This window comes from Lutjanus erythropterus, chromosome 1 (assembly GCF_056507025.1).
Source record: "Lutjanus erythropterus isolate fLutEry1 chromosome 1, fLutEry1.hap2, whole genome shotgun sequence".
Taxonomy (NCBI): Eukaryota; Metazoa; Chordata; class Actinopteri; order Lutjaniformes; family Lutjanidae; genus Lutjanus; species Lutjanus erythropterus.
Window position 1 is genome coordinate 15948270 of NC_139317.1, and position 17426 is coordinate 15965695.

Sequence of the window (17426 nt, forward strand, 5' to 3'; positions counted from 1 at the left end):
TGTAATTTCCAAGCATTTAATGTTTCATATAAAATCTCATGAATATGAACTATGTAGTCTGTTGCCAACAAGAAGCTTCCAGGACATCATAATGGAAGAAGCTATTAATATGAAATAAAGAAATTGCGCTTCTTGCTGTAGCCTAATGTACATGCAGGGGTACTTACGATTGTTTTAGATATTAGGATATATATACGTAGTAAGAGCGAAAAAAAAAATGCATGAACAGAGTCCAAAGTGACAAAAATAGTATTATTTGCACATTGTAAAGGATGAAAATGTAACTGTGGCAAATCTTTTCAGGGGAAAAATTATTTTCTGATCTCCTACCACTATGGTCATAATATGATTTTGTTTAGACATCTGACATTCTTTGTTTAAGATTAGAAGCAGATTGCCATTATGTTTCAAAGAAACTCACATCGACTATTGGCAGGAGTTATAACACAAACCCTGGAGCAGAAGGCAAATACTTTCTGCACCCAACCAGACTCCACCTTGAAACTATTCTGCCTGATAATAATGCCACACTTCCTCCTGATCGGCAGTGCACAGAAACATAGATTGTTTTCGGTTGCTGTGAGAACGTGGGATCCTTGGAATGAAACCCAGAATCTTGCATAAATGCCAATTTCTTGGTTGCACTTAAATGCATAAAATATTCAATGCAGAAGAGCCGCGTATGTCTGAAATTTCAGACAGAATTCAAACAATAAGAAAATATGCTTGTCAGTGTGCCTTGGATCATTTGTGGAGGAGACTTGTTTTTATTGAGATCATATCTCACCCATGCAATAAGTCCCACTCATGATGGAAAACGCTTACCAACTATCCAGCTATCAAAACTTTCTCAGCTGCGTCAGCTGTTACACAAGTTAAGAAGAGACCATAGGTTTTATTTTTTTTCATTTGCATGTTGCTATTTTTTGGAACATCTTTTCCTCTTGTAACTTTGTTTCCTTAAGAACAGATTTTCTAAGCCACCAAAAGCATGCATTTGTGCTTTCTGCTGGTAATTTTCATTAAAAACTGTCCCGTGAGGGTGTAGTGCAAAATACTCAGTGACTGACCTCTGCCCACACACCATGACGGCCAGTCTGTTCCATAGCTCATACATTTAGCTCTTTTGGTGTTTAGGAACATATAAGGCACATGGAGGGCATTTACATTATGTATAGGTGGCTGGCTGACTTGACAGTTTGTAATAGCATTCCTCTTCTGTAGCTTTTATGAATAATTAAGCCCCTACTAAAGGTTAAAATGCACTTTTACAAGATAATAAATTCTCTCCAAGGTGGATATGCTCCGGGTGTGTTCTTTTTGTGGCCTTAACTATCCTCCATTAATTTTAAACCTGCAATATCGCTCTATCAATTGACTGACTTGTCTTTTTTATTTCCATTTGTGCAAAAATATTTGATGAGTTTTTCTCCGGTTGAATTTAGAACACTGCATATTTATGATTTACTTTGTGTATTCATGAGTCTGCTTTCCAGCTTTATGTTATCACATATATTTATGAGTGACTGATTATGTGTTGAATTTTGATTAGTCAAACTGTGGTAGCATTTCGCTTTGACCTTTAACAGGCTCTATAGGCTGGAGCTCTCTCTTTCACTGAACTGCACCACAGAATTTGCATTTACGTGCACAGCCAATCAAGTGCCATGATCAGTTTTTGCAAAATATGAGGACTTGCAAGGTCAGCATTTTACTGCACCTTTGGTTACTTCAGTGATTTGAGGTAGAAAAATTAAAACCCATCCCATTGTCCTGTTTTACATCAGTGCAAACTGATGGATTTTGCATTTGAAAGGGGAAGACAGCTTTTATAAAACTCCTCTGCATATTAGTGCATGTTAGCTGGCCTCCTATCCACAAAAATGGCATGTGTTCAGTGGAGAGCATGATCAAGCAGGTACTGCTGAGGGGAATCAAACTTATTATCACATGTATTTAACATTATCTCTCACTTTTTAAATTTTCTGAAAGATGTATATTACCAGTCTCAATTAAATATAGATGCCTCTATATGTCCTACATAAGCAAATGTGGCCATCTGTATAGTTATTCTTAATATCTGAGAGGAGTCTTCTTTAAACCAGATTAAATGAGTCTGTTTACATTTTTCCAGCCAGAGTTACACTGAATAGTATGTTAGCCAGCTGAAATGTGAAATGAAGCAGCAGGAGATTTTTCTTTAGATGTTTCTTTATTTTTGACAATATATATTGTGGTTATTACAGCTTCTGTCCACTGGGGCCTCTAAAATTAACAAAATATGAACGTTCCTTGTGGTAGCTTTAATATTCTCTTTTCTTTTTACTATTGTCCTGCAAGCTTGTATATGATAAATGATGACTAGCTTTGTAACTTTATTCTTATATTCTGTTTTTTAGGGTGACTTTGATTTATCTGTCCAGGGACTACAGATGAAAAATAGCCTCTTGGCTACAGCCGTGTTTTTTAATGTGCACTGTCCCTGTTAATAAACTGCTATAAATAAATAAATAAATAAATAAATAAATAAATAAATAAAAACAGATAGAAACAAGAGTTAAGCCTGTGCACCTTCATAAAGTATTTCATTTTTAATTTTTATATTTTCTACAAAACTGTATCCCTTGCCTTTAACTCAAGCACTTAAGTGGAACCAAATGACCACAGTATCTGTTTTTATGTGGCAGAATAATCTCAAGCAGACAGAATAATTAACTAACAATGTGCTACATTGACAGCACAAAAAAATGGTACATTTTGTAAATGCGTTTTACATATTTTGGCGTCAGTTTGTTCATAATTAGGCGATGCAGAAAAGACTGATAATTAGATAAATGGTAGGAAATAGTGCCAAAAGAATTTCTAAAAGTTATCAACTGACATAGAAAGTCATAAAGTATTTGACACCATCTCAGAAACTTTGACCAATAATTCTGAAGTGCTGTTCACTTCACACTGTCTTCTGAAGCGTGTTTTCTAGTCCACAGTGAGATCTCAGAGAGCTGCTATTCAGAGTAGATAAATGCCTGTCAGTTCATCTCTCAATAATGTTCATCTCCTCTGCGCTCTGGTGATTGAAGACGATGCAGGAAACAATTTCCTGGAAACAGTCAAGTGAGATCATTTGACTTGTTGAAGACTGTGGTCTTGTTAGGCTCCTCTGCTTGGCATTATTGAGCCTTTTACAGTGATGGGCGACAGGAAATGAGGTTGATTGTTCAAGTTTCCTCACTATTGCAACATTGTGACTCTTTCTTGAGAATGATTGCATCGAAATTCAAAGTGAGGCAAACCAAACCATTCTGAGCTGCTGAGCATACAAATATAACTATGGTGACTGTTTTTGTTTTCGTTAATGTTATATCACATTAGATTTGGCATAATTTCTGAATCTCATCAGTTGTTTTATTATAATAATAAAGTGGTTATTCCCTGTCATATCTGCCAGTTTCCACACTACATGGAAGATAAAGTTATAAATATGCATCTGTGCTTTAGATATATGACATTTTAAGGGCAGAATTCAGTGATTTACTAACATATTACAAGGATTTTTATGTTCTGGCTACAGATGAACTTGAACTGCTTTCAGTGTTTTATCTCAGAATTCATGTTTTGGTATAATTCATCCCTTTGATGCACAAGTTATCAAAACCCATTTCTAAGGCTCAACATGGGCCAAAAATAACTAACTAATAATTCATTTCATATTATTTCATGGCTGAGTGTTTCATTTCTATATCTTTTGTCAGTTTATTTCACCATTAATATTCCAGATATTCATTAAATATCTTGTTTTTGACTACCACAAACACTACATATTTTACTTAGTTTTTGTATTATAACAAGTTTACTCAGACATAACCCATGTGTGATTAAAAAAAGATGTCCTATAATAATAATTTTGTGAAAATAATTATTGTAGCAGTGCACCAAAGAGTAATACCTTTAATATTATAGATTGGTTTGTCATTTTGTAACATATAACACACATGTATCACTGATACCTGATTACGCTGATATTAAATTGCAGTGTCTTTCAAGTGTAACTGCAGTGTGCATGGCTGTTCTTAGGTGTGTGTCTCCTAAATTTAGGTTTAGCAACAAAACAACTTGGTTAGGTTAAAGAAACGCCATGGGTTGTAAAAAAACAAAAAAACAAAAAAACATGGCTACTGACTTCAGCATTTACCACAAAAATAATGATTTGTGGTATCTGTGGTAATGATTTTTGATTCTCAAACACAATTTAATTGAGGAATACCTGGAACACTGAATGATGAAATTAATTTATTGCAAAGATATGGAAAATGATACCTTAGTTGCATGTTGCATCAAAGGGATAACATGCTAATTTAAAAGTTGTTTAAAATAAAAATAAAAATGTACAAAGTCAGAATCTTTGTAACAAGTTGCAGCACACGCATACATACACACATACATTTAAAAAACAGTCACAAAGTGACAAATGGTGATTTAGTTATCAACTTGCTAAACTTAAATGAATGTTCTGAAGAATATGAAGTGTCTGTGGAGTTTCAGTATAGACAGCTTTGGTTATGAAACGCTCAGAAAATTCATGGCACTTCTCTTTACAGCGTTGGTATTAAGTGAAATCTTCTGAGTTTATACAAATATTCAAAAGCAGATGGTCTGACACTAATCTGGATTTCATGTTAATACCTCAAGTCACTGAGCGATGTATACAACAGAGAGTTTTCATGACAAGTTAAAGAAAAATGTGCCGGTGTCAGTAAAGATACTGATGCACTTCTTCCCTCGTTTATTTCCTGTGCTCTCCGTCTGTCTCTCCATCTCCATCTTCCATTTTTTTTCTCTCTAAATCAACTTCCACTGTCCTGAAATACGAGTTACCCTGAGGAGAAGGATAATTATTAACAATTAATATTCATAATGATGTCTCCGTCCCTGGACAGCCTTCACACAGCCTCAGTCAAATGGATTTAGAATTCAATTTTTATTTTACATAATCCAATCAAAAATGTGAATGCATCCTCAAACACATCAGTCCCCTGGTGCTTGCAAAGCCGAGTCTGGTATTCTTACAGTTTGACATCCAGTGGGTTTATTATCTTATATCCTGCAGTATGTATTAAAAGAGAAGCAAGGAGGAGAGTGTTCAGTGTGTTCGTCATGCACCTTTTAGGAAGGGTGCTCACCTTCTGAGGATTTATTATTTTCGGTTTAGTTCACGAGGTGTAGGGTCAAAGTGTAGGAAGCTGAAGTACTGTACATTAAGTAGCCTTTTTTCTCAGACACTCAAGGCTGGCTGCTGGCATAAACATCCTATGTGGTTGTTTAGGGCCACACCTGTTATAGGTGGCCACGCGATCCCACGCTATTAGTGTGACGTAGATTTGCAGCAGAATACGGACAGAAATATCCATGTGAAATAAACTTTCCTTGATCATGAAGCCTGATGTTAATCTACAATTCTGTGGTTTACACTGCAGACAGGAGTATCTGTTAACAGTGACAAATAGTTAGATCAGTATTACAGTATACTTGCTCTTCTATGAAATGTTTAAACCTTCATTACGCTGCTGTTCTCGGGCTGTCTCTCCCCATGGACGCCCATTTCCTCCAGTGTGATGGAAAAAAGATCTATCAGTCATTATAATGAGGAACCTTTAAAAAAAAAGAGGTTGTATCACAAATTATGACTTATTTTGCCATTATTATTTTTTTTATAAAACTCATTATTTGGAGATATTATCTAAAAAATTGATCATAATTGTGTTTTTATTTGATGGTTTATGGCCTTGCTGTTCTAATATTTGTCCCCTCAAAAGTCTGACAACATCAAAGGTCAAGTGAATTCCAGGCCTGTTTCTCAAGCTTTGTACAGTATTTTGATGACTTGCTTGTTTAATAACTCAGTGTGTAGTCATGGTAACACATTAGCTAACAAGCTAATAGCTAAAATTAATTATACATTCATGAGTTTGTAGCCAGCTTGCCAGGTTAAAATTATTGTGCCTATTTTGAGTTTAATTCATTCAAACTCAGAGCACTTGAATGATCAAGAAAACACTGGTAGGTAACAGAGCTAACAAGCAAAGTGTGTGTGTTCATTCAGTTATGAACGGTGTGTGCGATTTGGTGCTTGTGCCGGGAGTGTTTTGGGGCAACAAACAAAATCTTGTTTAGGACCCCCGAAACATTAGGGCTGGCCCTCTCATGGTAGTATTTATCTTACAGTGCATGAACGGTGCCCACAGTTTGCACTTTTCATGCAGTTTGCAGGCTAATGCTAGGCTAGTTGAACAACCAGTGACTGGCACTGCTTCATCTCTCATTATAAAGGAGAGCTTCAAAAAATCAGCTCAGTGAGAAGTTTCACAAACCACAAACAAGCTCATGAATTAAAGAAAAAAAATAAATATTGTGTTTCTGAAATTGAGCTTCTGATTAATGAGGTACAAGCACATGTGGACCGTCCACGATGCAAGGTCAACTGTGACAAGTAGAGTAGGAGCAGGCATTTTTCATAAAATAAAACAAATTCCTGGTGAAAATGAGACGGCATGGTCATATTCAAATACAAACTACCGAGGCCAATAGTGAAATGCTGCAGAAGCGGCTACCTGGAGAGAGAAAACCAATCTAGCAGATGCTCATAACAGAGCAGGTACTGCAGAGAATGCAGTTGGCTTCAATACAGCTGAATAAAATCCCAGGATAATAACAGCCTAATGCACAGGTGTACATGTTCCTTCAAAAGAATGCAATCAGCATGGTGCATTAACAGTTCATTAAATGTCCCCTCTTTGTTGGATGTTTTAAATGGTTACATATTTTGTCCATTTATTTTTTGGCTACATTACCCTCTTTCTTCATTAGAAGCTGTATGCTTTTGTTTGGTAGTGATTCACTGGTTCTTTCAGTGTTGTGCAGAATTCAAACACATTTTTTCTTCAGATTGCTCCGACCAGCTTTTAATACAACTGTGATAATTTGCACCTGCTCTATAAAGAAAAAAAAGGGAAATGTCCACATAAATCTGATGAGCACTTTTACTGATCAGACACACAGAGTGATCTCCCAGACTGGTGTGTCCCTTTGATAAATAACATGCATATCTCACACTGAAATGAGGCACAGACGGCTTAGTAAACCTGACCCTTTGTGTCAACCTTTTATGTATTACTCCTCCTAAGATGTCACTTTTGTGTCAAGATCTTTAATTCACTGTCAGTGTGAAAGCTATCCCTGGGATTCCTGGTGCACCAACGACGTCAGATGCATACCATTAAAATCCCAACGTTTCCTGTTCGAGTGTAAGCGGAGACCTTTGTGACATCATCTCCTCCCTCTGTCTCTGTTTCTTGTCAATCTGTCAAGACTGTCTGATAAAGACACAAGGCCACAAAATAATAAAAATTCATCCCTAATAACATATTTTACTGTGAATTCAAACATGAAACGTGGAGAAAAACAATTGCAGTCGCTTTGGGGAAAGCAATATTCTGGTTGCAATTTATTTTACAGTACACCAATACAATGAAACAAGCTGTACTTGTATTAAATTACACAAAAACTACAAATGAGATGTTATTTATTAGTCAGTGTTAGACCCTTTTTTAGACCCTTATTAGACTTTCATAGAGGGTAATTATGGACACATTACAACAGAACTGTACTGTAAACTAAAGCGTATTATTTCACACTTTCAAACTGTTATATAAGACACTGAATTGGGCAAAATCCTATAAATCCCATATATCTATCACATCGTGCTTGTATAAATAATGAATTGTCAGGCTCAAGTCTGGTTGTTTACACTCATGGACGAGATGCTGAACAAGTGGTCACTAAGCTCTCGTTAATGCTTAATAAAGTGGCTAAGCGGCTGAGTGATGTGTGTCTTACTCTGAATGTAAAGAAGACAGTAACAGTGCAGTTTGCTAATAAATAAAAACAAACTGTTACCACAGCTTAGTGTCAATGGACAGATAATCAAGAGTGCTAATGAGATTAAATATAAAAAGGTCAAATTACTCTCTAAAAAAGTCTAATGAAGGTTAACAGTTGGAAATACACTTTAGTTCACAGCACAGTTCTGTTGTAATGTGTCCATCTAATAAAATTTAATAAGGTTCTAATAAAGGAGCTACTACTGACTAATAAAGAACATATTATTTCAAGTTTTTGTCCCTTTCATTCAAAGAACAGCTTGTTACATCTTATTAGTGTCATGTAAAATAAAGTGCAACCAATTTTCTTTCTCTTTGGTCTATAGCAATGTTCAGCACGATACTGATATCATTAAATAAGAGCTTATTATTAATGTAGAATAATGTTGTCCTACTTCAGTAGCAGAGTAATACCACTGCGTTACAACGTAAGAAATAAACAATAATAATCTATTTGTAGGAGATGCATCATTACTGAGGTTCATTCATCTTTAAATCTTTGTTTTCTTGACCTTATGGCCTGTTTGTCTTTCAGTGTGCACTTAATGTTGCTCTACTTTGAAAAGCAAAGTGTTTTTATTTTATCAAAGTGTTTTTGCTACTGTTGAATTCTCCCTTTCCGTCTTTCTCTTTCCTCTCCCTCGCTCCTCTCTTTGGGGTTGATTAGACAGGAGAGGGCAAAGTTTGAATATTCAGCATGCCTCTGCTGTGTTTTGCATCAAACTTTTATCAAGACATAATTGTGATAAATGATGCATGTAATCAAGCATTAAATAATGCCAGAATATGCAACCTCCAAAGTTAAACTGTGACCAGCATGTCTGTGTCCTTCGTCCCCAGTGGATAGGTACCATCTGGCTGCGGCCATTACCACTGACCTGAGTGCCAGACTCCTTAGTGTGCAAGGAAGCTCAACATCGACCGGTCAAGCCCCTGCACACCTGACCACATGGATGCAACCTTGCCAGAAGTGTTAGGGGACAAATTACAGATTCAGGATGGCAATATACTAAAGGTTACACTCAAGTGTATGTAAGGCCGCATCCATATGTGCAGTATTGTGCCTTGTGTTGAAACACTGTCATTCTGTATTTTGTTGATGTTGTTTTTAACAAACATGACCTACTGAATTGAAAACTTTGTTTTGATATCATTTAGTGCAGTCATTAGGACGCCCCCAGTCTGGAGAAGCAGAGAGGGACCCCAGCACAGAAGCTAACCAATGGGGTAGCAGCAAAGCATATTTTAGCCATTTAACAAAAGGTTGGCCACTTTATTTGCCCTAAGACACCTTTTTCCAATGGGAAACTATAAGCTTTATAAGCCAAATATCGCTCTTTCTTGCTCAACCAAACTCCTTTGGCTTCAACACTAGTTTTATCTTGCAGAACATGGGAGTTGCTAGTCTACCACTGCCTTGTTGGGTTACTTGTTTGTATTCTCGTGTTACTTCAGTGAATCTGAACTGACCTTTTAAAACACCAGTGTCACACAACTAATACAAGATCAAGAACTGATCAAGGCAGTGATAGATAAGCAAATCCTGTGTTCAGTCAGGTAAAATAACTGATTTTGTCATCGGAGTCTGGTTGGTTTGGAGAGGGACATTTTTGGTGTATATAATGTCTGGCAATATTATTTTTGTACCATACTTATATATTTACATTGTATCTTTATTTTAGGTAGCTAAATTATGTTTTGCTGCTGATTCTGTCCGCAGCAGCTTAGCTTACTAGACCCGGACTCCTGCCACTTCATCAAACTGGAGGTGTGATGACGCCATCACTTGTAGGCAATACATTGAATTGATAAGTACCTTATACAACCCCACTTCCAATAATCTGAACTATCCCTTTAACATTGTAAGAGCCTTGTTTACTAATTAATTGCATGGGTAGTATTATTTTTTTCTCTCTGCATTTTGTCTTATTGGATAGTTTCACAGCGGTATCTGTCTTAGGCTACGCATCAGGATTCTGAGATCAACCTATAATTTCCGTATTTCTTTTTGTATTTTGCTTTCAGAGTTTCTGACATTTAAATATCATACTTGCAGAGCAAATTGCTCATAGCTGGGAACACTCTAAAAAATCCGACAGGGCGAGAAAAAAACACCCTGAATGTATTTTGGTTTAATTGCAATGTGTCTGAACATCTGACCGCTCATTCCAGCTCGCCAGAGTTCACTGTGGCGATGATAACTTGTTCCCAGATTGAATATAAAATCCAAGTCGTTATGCAACCAAATAATCCTTTTAGCTATAATGGGCTAATTTGACTCGTGAACTGTAAGACCTCTGAAATTGTGTACCTTGGTATGATAGCATGCCACTTAATTGGTCCTTCTTGTTGATATTATATAATTTTGATCTGCTGTGGGTCACACTGTTTTGGAAAGGTTTCTCTATTTGGTCATTTTGAGCATTTCCTTCATTGTTTTTCTTTGTTATAGGGTATATATGATATGTTGTGATTGTGATAAAGGTTAATACATTCCAATTTCAGCTATTGTACACATTAGCAGCTAAAATTTGCTATAATAAAGGTCAAACAATTTGGCTCTAGAATATATTTTAGACTTTGTCAGTTTAAAGGCAGTATTGCTATATAGATGCATAGTCTATGCTTTACACAAGGCTGTTTAAATTGATGGCAAAGAAAGGAGACGTGAATTTGTGTTAAGAATCTTAGGATGAAAAGTCATGACTTGGCTGTATTTTTGTGTTTTTGTAAAGATTGACTCAGTGGGCCTTACTGTAAGATAAAGTTGTCCTTTCACTTCACTTGTGTGGTCAATAAACTGTTTCCTCCTTGAACTCCCCTGGTCTTTTCGATATGTCTCTCTCAGTCCTGTCTAACTCTTCCACCTGCCTCTCTTCAAAGTGAGATTTGATTACTTCACAGCGCAGCCTGGAATCATGAGTGATGGTACAGATTGGACATGTGTAAAGCAGAACTGATGGCAGACATACATGTGTTTCTTCTGTGCTCTTCTTTTTTCTTCTGACTCTTTTCTCACATTAACGCCTGTAAGTCCCTTCCAGGCGCCGCTGCCTGCGTGTGTTTTGGTCAAAAAGAACAGCATATTGGTGGCTCATTAGCTGACTTGTGCCTTTCTCACCTCCTCTTCTGTTGATCAGGTGATGGTGAGCTCAGTCAAACACAAAGAAAGCATGCAATTGTTTTGCATTTGCATTGAAAACTGTGTAGGACTTTGTTGCATCTAGTGGTGAGCTTGCAGATTGCAAACATCTCACCTCACCTTTCCCTTCCAAGGACATATGAGAAAACTAAAAAGGTTGCTCCATATCTAGAGCATGTATTTTGTCCATCCTGGGCTGCTGGGGCTTACTTTTAGCTGTGCAGAGTCAAACCTTGACACAGTGGTTTGCATTTCCATTACGTCTTATACTGTGCCAAGCTGTGCCGAGTTGTGGCCAAGATAGACTGACTCTGGAGTACGGTCACAGAGCACCCGGCCTGTACCCCAAACCCAAGCAGGTTGCTGTGTTGTCTTGCGGAGAGTGGACAACCCGTGACCCGTTCTTCCTCTTAAACAAGCATATTTACGAGATTCAGCTTGTGTGTGCAAAAGAGCTGAGAGTTTAACCGTTATAAACATCTGCTCCCTCTAAAAGATTAATGATGATTTCTTACAAAGTCATTCTTAAAAGTGTCTGTGTATTCAGCCCTCTTTACTTTTGTAGCTTTTAACTGAATCTCTGTGGTTTACAATTTAGTTTCCTTCCTGTGTTGCTGTATTTCACTATTTCATGCTCTCATTCAGCCAGATATGAGTTTTGTTAAGTTACTGCTGATGAAAATCCAACATGTCCTGATTTTACTACTTCATAATACCAGCTTTCTAATCACAAAATAATGGGGGACTGTTATTGTGAGGAATTTACAGGAAATATAATGTTTATTCACCGTTATACAGCAGCTCGACTTGAGCTAAGCTCATCTTCAGTACAAGGACACACCTTCAAGCGAGCTGCCCTGTTATAATGGAGATGCAAATCCCTGCCGTGCTGAGCAAGTCGTGTCAAGTCCAACTGTCTGGAAAAGGGGTATGAGGGGACCTCTATAGATACTGATAATGGCTTTTTCTAAGATCATAAGAAAACAACTATTTTAATTTTGGGGGTATTACACACTAATGAAAACATACTTATAAATATTATATGCCATTTACATAATATTCTGCAAAACAAATTCCCATAATGCTTTAACACTGGACCTTTGATGGAGGTTTCTGCTTTCCTTTGCTTGTTCAGTTTACTCACAGCTACCTGAAATCCAGGCAAATTGAAAAGTACCAAAGATGAGACCATGCTGTTGTCAAAGACAAAGATTAATCCAGTCAAGTCACCATATCCACAAGTTACCACAATACACATCAATTGGCCCAGACTGATATATTGCACAGACATGTGTACACTATGTGCCTTTTCTAATTTATCTGCTCAGTGGCCAACGATAATGAAACTTAAGTTCATCCAGGAAGGCCACATCACCGCGGCACTCTTCACACAGGCCTATTATTACTTCCAAATCATTTAGCAAATCTGTTTGTTTCAATCTTTTCCCAAGGCTATTTCCGAATAAATCACAGACTCTCTGTCAAACATTTGTACACCATAAATGCACATTATCAACATAATTTTGTGTCAGTGAGCTGAAAAACTCAGACCACAACTGTTCAGCCAAGACAGATTTTGGCAATTTATTTAAAATACAATCACCTGCATGTAAAATGTTACAGATGGAGTTTTTTTTTTTTTACTGTGATATAAGACAATGGGCCTGTAACTTTCTATGTTTTCATGACATTTCTCAGCAATGAAACATTTAAAAATCATAATGAAAAATTTCACACACACACACATACAGACTAGCTGCCACATACTGTAAGCTAAAGAGGCTTGGTCTCGAGTCAAGAAATAAAGTCTGAAAATGAAGGGAGTGAATAACAGGTAAAAATAGCCCAGGGTTCAAATAATTAACCCACCTTCAAACACTAATTAACTTGAAACATACTGTAACTGTAAATCTAATCTCAGCCGCTAAATGATATATTAGTAGCCCTGTGCATTAAATGTGTGTTATCTTGAACAGACCTCTTCACAGGTTAGCTTTGTAGAGCACTAAGCAGAACTGAGTGATAGATACAAGATAATGAAGAAAACTGCACGGACAGTATTTCTTTCTCTAAAATTCACATGCACACACATTCACACATACACATAGATTTCTTTAAGGCACATAACAAACTTTTCAAATGGCAACATTTTTCTGTCAGAGTTGAATTATTTCATGTCTTGCAACGGCACTGTATACTCTAAGTTATACAGACAATGCTTTACAAGTTGTTTCGCCCCTAACCCTCCACGCCAGACTCAAGGAAGATCAGGCAGGCTGCAGGAACACTGCAGGAGTTCAAGACAGACGCAGTTGTTTATAACTGTCAGCGGTCTGTCAGTGTAAGACTCACCCTGTTATCCTGAAGGCCACTGCCATGAAAACACACACTCTGGAGTTTGAGTTCTGTCTGCCATGACTTCATTAACATATTGCTGAATTTAACTGTTAAAAACATCTACTCCTTCTAAAACATTATTGAAGATTTCTTACAAGTCATACAGACAGACAACTCATTTGGCGAACATTAATTTTAACTCCATATAGAGTATTAAGTATTTCAACTTAAGATGTTTCCTTAATTTCTGATGACATATCATGGTCATTCTATGATTTCTTACAGTAAATGAATTATATATTTCTCCTTTAATGATATTCTTTTTTCCAACTGATAGTTTCGGATTGGAAGCTGCACAGCGACAACCAATCAAAATCCAACCAACAATTGCAACCAAAATCTGTACCATATTCATGTATTGATATAATATTGACATTATTTTTCATGAGTTTCATTTTCATCAGTTTATTTTTTACTTCATTACTTGAGATAACCCCTCTGGGTATATCTGACAGCATCCCCAATTACTCATTTGTTAACATAACAGATGGTCTGAAAACCAAAATGATAAGCTGGGAGTCTACATGATATTTGTTTGGGGTTAACACTATAGTTACTATCTCAAATGTGTGATTTTTGCAACTGTCAAGAGTGAGATAACTGTATTGAGAGCTGTCTTATCCAGGTCAGCCAGCATGCAACTTCTCTCCACTTATCTCAGGCTGAGAAAACTACAGACACCCTTAACAACCAATCAGTTAACACAGGCTATTCTGTGACTGTGACATGAGTCTGGTAAGCCTGTGCTCTTTCCCTAACATGACCATTATGTTAATTTTATTCTAAAGGATTTGGTGTAAAAGACTGCTTTTGACAGGAAGAAGATCTCCATTTCAGCAATTTGTACTGAGCATGTGAGTGCTCAGACAATTTTCAAGTACTGGAAAGTGCAACAAGGAGAACAATAAGACAAAGCTGCACAGTGTAGTCTGGAGAAAATGAGACTCAAAATGAGAAGCAATCTGAGGACTGTTTTGTGAATATCTTTTGAGGAAAAAAAGATGAATTTATCTGTAAGTTGTCTTGCTTTTTACTCCCATTAGCGACCTGTTTAATGACTCCAATCGCCTTGTTTCTCTTTTAAAGGCCACTCTTGTCTGTTGCACAGCTATTCATGTTCCCAAAAACTGACAGGAAATAACAGAGAGCATGCAAAGTCTAAGAGAACAATTAACCTGCAGTTTGAACAGTGCATCACGCAAGTATACTATGCATTCACAACTCTAATCATTAAAGGAATAAATGGCTCTGTAAAAGGGTGTTTCCTCACAGTATCACTGGCTATACGAGATTTAGATTTTTATGTTTATGTTGCAGCCCATTCTCACTCCCAAGGTGACAAGTATGGCAGCTTGTTCAGTCCCCCAAAGCTTCAAACAATGGCGTTGTAGGTATCCCTCTAGTGTAATTTATTATGATTAGCTATATAATTTCATGTTAGGAGGATAATAGTTGCAACAGTTAATTAAAATCATGAGAATTTCTGCATTGTGTGGATGGAACACTTTGCAAACTCAAGGCAAAAAGAAGTGTGTTCATTGTCAGTCCTGGGCTCAAAACCTGTAGGCCAGGGTTTTTTTGTGACTTTAAATTGTTAATTTTATTCAAAACTGTTTAAGTTCATTCATAAATTGGATAAGGTCAATCTTTATTCAGCAAATTACTCACTGTTACTTCAATCCCCAGCAAACGTTTACAGCTCACTTCAGCAACAACATAACTCTTTGTATTTGACAAACTTTGATTCTGTAGTAGACATTGAGTTTTATTTGGAGTAGACAAAAATTGGTACCATTTATTAAACTTTGAGAGCTCTAGCACCAACTGATGCTCAAAGAAAAAGTGCTGCTACCATCCTCAGTCTCCCCTATTGACTGATGTCTGTTTTCCAGTTACTTAAAAGTCAGTGTGTTCTTTTGTTATTGTTTGCTGTTTTCATTTTATTTTATATTTTATTCATTTGTTTATTTTTTTCAATTTAATTTTACATTTTAAAAAATACATTATTAACTGCCAAAGGCTGCACTTTATTTTACAGGAATACAAGGACCACTCAGTTTTTCATAAAGTAATGATAAATGCTACAAAACCTGGTCAGTGAGGAGGTTGAGGTAGACAAATTAGTTATCAAAACAAAACTCTTTCTTTTAACCATGACCAAAATCATTCCCTAACCGTAGCCATGTACCAAACCGTGAGCATTGTGGTGGCAGATCAGCAAATGGTCATATGAATCATTTTTGAAACTGTAATTTGAGACGCATTTCGAAGGCGGCACAAAACAGTGCTGTCCTGCTGCTAAATGGACAATGGACTGCAATTTTTTACCTTAGCGGACAGTGTGTTAGATTTGTGTTAAATTTTTTTTTTCTCTCATTCACCCATTCAAACACAATGCTGCCCTGCAAGGAGCTGGCCTGACCACTGGGAACAATTTGGGACTCGGCGTCTTACTTAAGGACATTTTGATATGTGGACAGGAGAAACAAAGAATTGAACTACTCTCTCTGTGAATGAGAAGTCCTGCTCTACCTCCTGAGCCCTGCTGCCTCAGGGACATCAAATCATAAAAAACATATATTTAGTTTGAAGGACTTGTTGCTTTATGTAAATTTATGATTGTAACAATATACTACTAAAGTATATTCTATACATTAAATTAAACTCAAGTATGTGCTGTGTACAGTATCTCTGCAGCGGGAGTGAGTTGTGCAGTCTGCCAAAAGGAGACCATCTCTCTTAAAGGATCTTTGGCACTTGCAGCATGGGTCTTTGAACATGCTGGCTCATATCCATCACAAACAGCTTTCACTGATTCATGGGATTCAATTAGAGGTACTGCCTGCGGTATAAGGATTCAAATCTATATTAAAATTAGTAAATATTTGTGCAGCACCTGCAACTAAAGCTGAATGTTTTCCTTTGTTAATATATGACAACTCATTTCTGATGCAACAAGGATCCTCAGTGCAGCCCTGACATTACAGTCATTTGGACTTGGCATATGTGTTAAAGACTAATTAGTGAGGAAAACACTGTCAAGATGCCATATGGTGGGAAAGACAAAGCAGCTTGCCGAGGTCTGGTGCCACCCAGTACACTTAAGAAATTTAAATGCTGGGAAGACAGTCTGTGTCTAGTATCAAGGTGCACCGTATGTAAATGAGGTCAAATATTATCAAAATTTTGACATTTTTGTTTCAGAATCAGAGAGAGGCATAGAGAGGGGGAGGGCTGTAGGGTAGATAAGTGGGCTTGGTGTGAATGTCTCCATTATTGTCAGGTTTAAAACTAATGTATTTTAAGCACTATCTACCATACATTAGAGCAGGAAAAAAAAAACAACTGACATGCTCAATAATCTGAACCAGTCATTTCTCAGAACTGTTCTATAGATGAGAGGGCACTGCATTGGGTCAGATGGATCTCAGGAGATTATGCTAATGTTGAAAGAAGGAACAGCAAGTCTTGTCCTCAGTCAGCTGAGACAAATCCTTGTGCAATGCCACATTATATAACTGTTCTTACCTCTTTGACTTTCTCCATGATTGTCTTGTGAAAGCATTGACAGAAGCAAGATGAAATTGGGGTTGAGATCTGACAAAAAGCAGAGATGTAAGCATCAAGAGTCTTACATCACTCTGCTCAAAGGGGGTTGTGATTTGGAGGAGGAAACATCCAACTTTTTGCCACCATCACCAGCTATTTACCTCGATTCTATAATAGGTGACATTTTGGATATTCTTATGATGCACTAATGAGACAGTTTTACTTTAATGCAACAACCTCAAGTAAGTGAACATAGTGAGGAAAAATTGTGTCACTGGAGAGCTCTGAAGCTGAAATACTACTGTTTTTTGCCTGTTTGTATGACATTTATATTGACGCCCAGCTCAACCAAAACTTGCTTTAAATTAATTTTTATCTACTGTCACTTTCTACTGTAATGT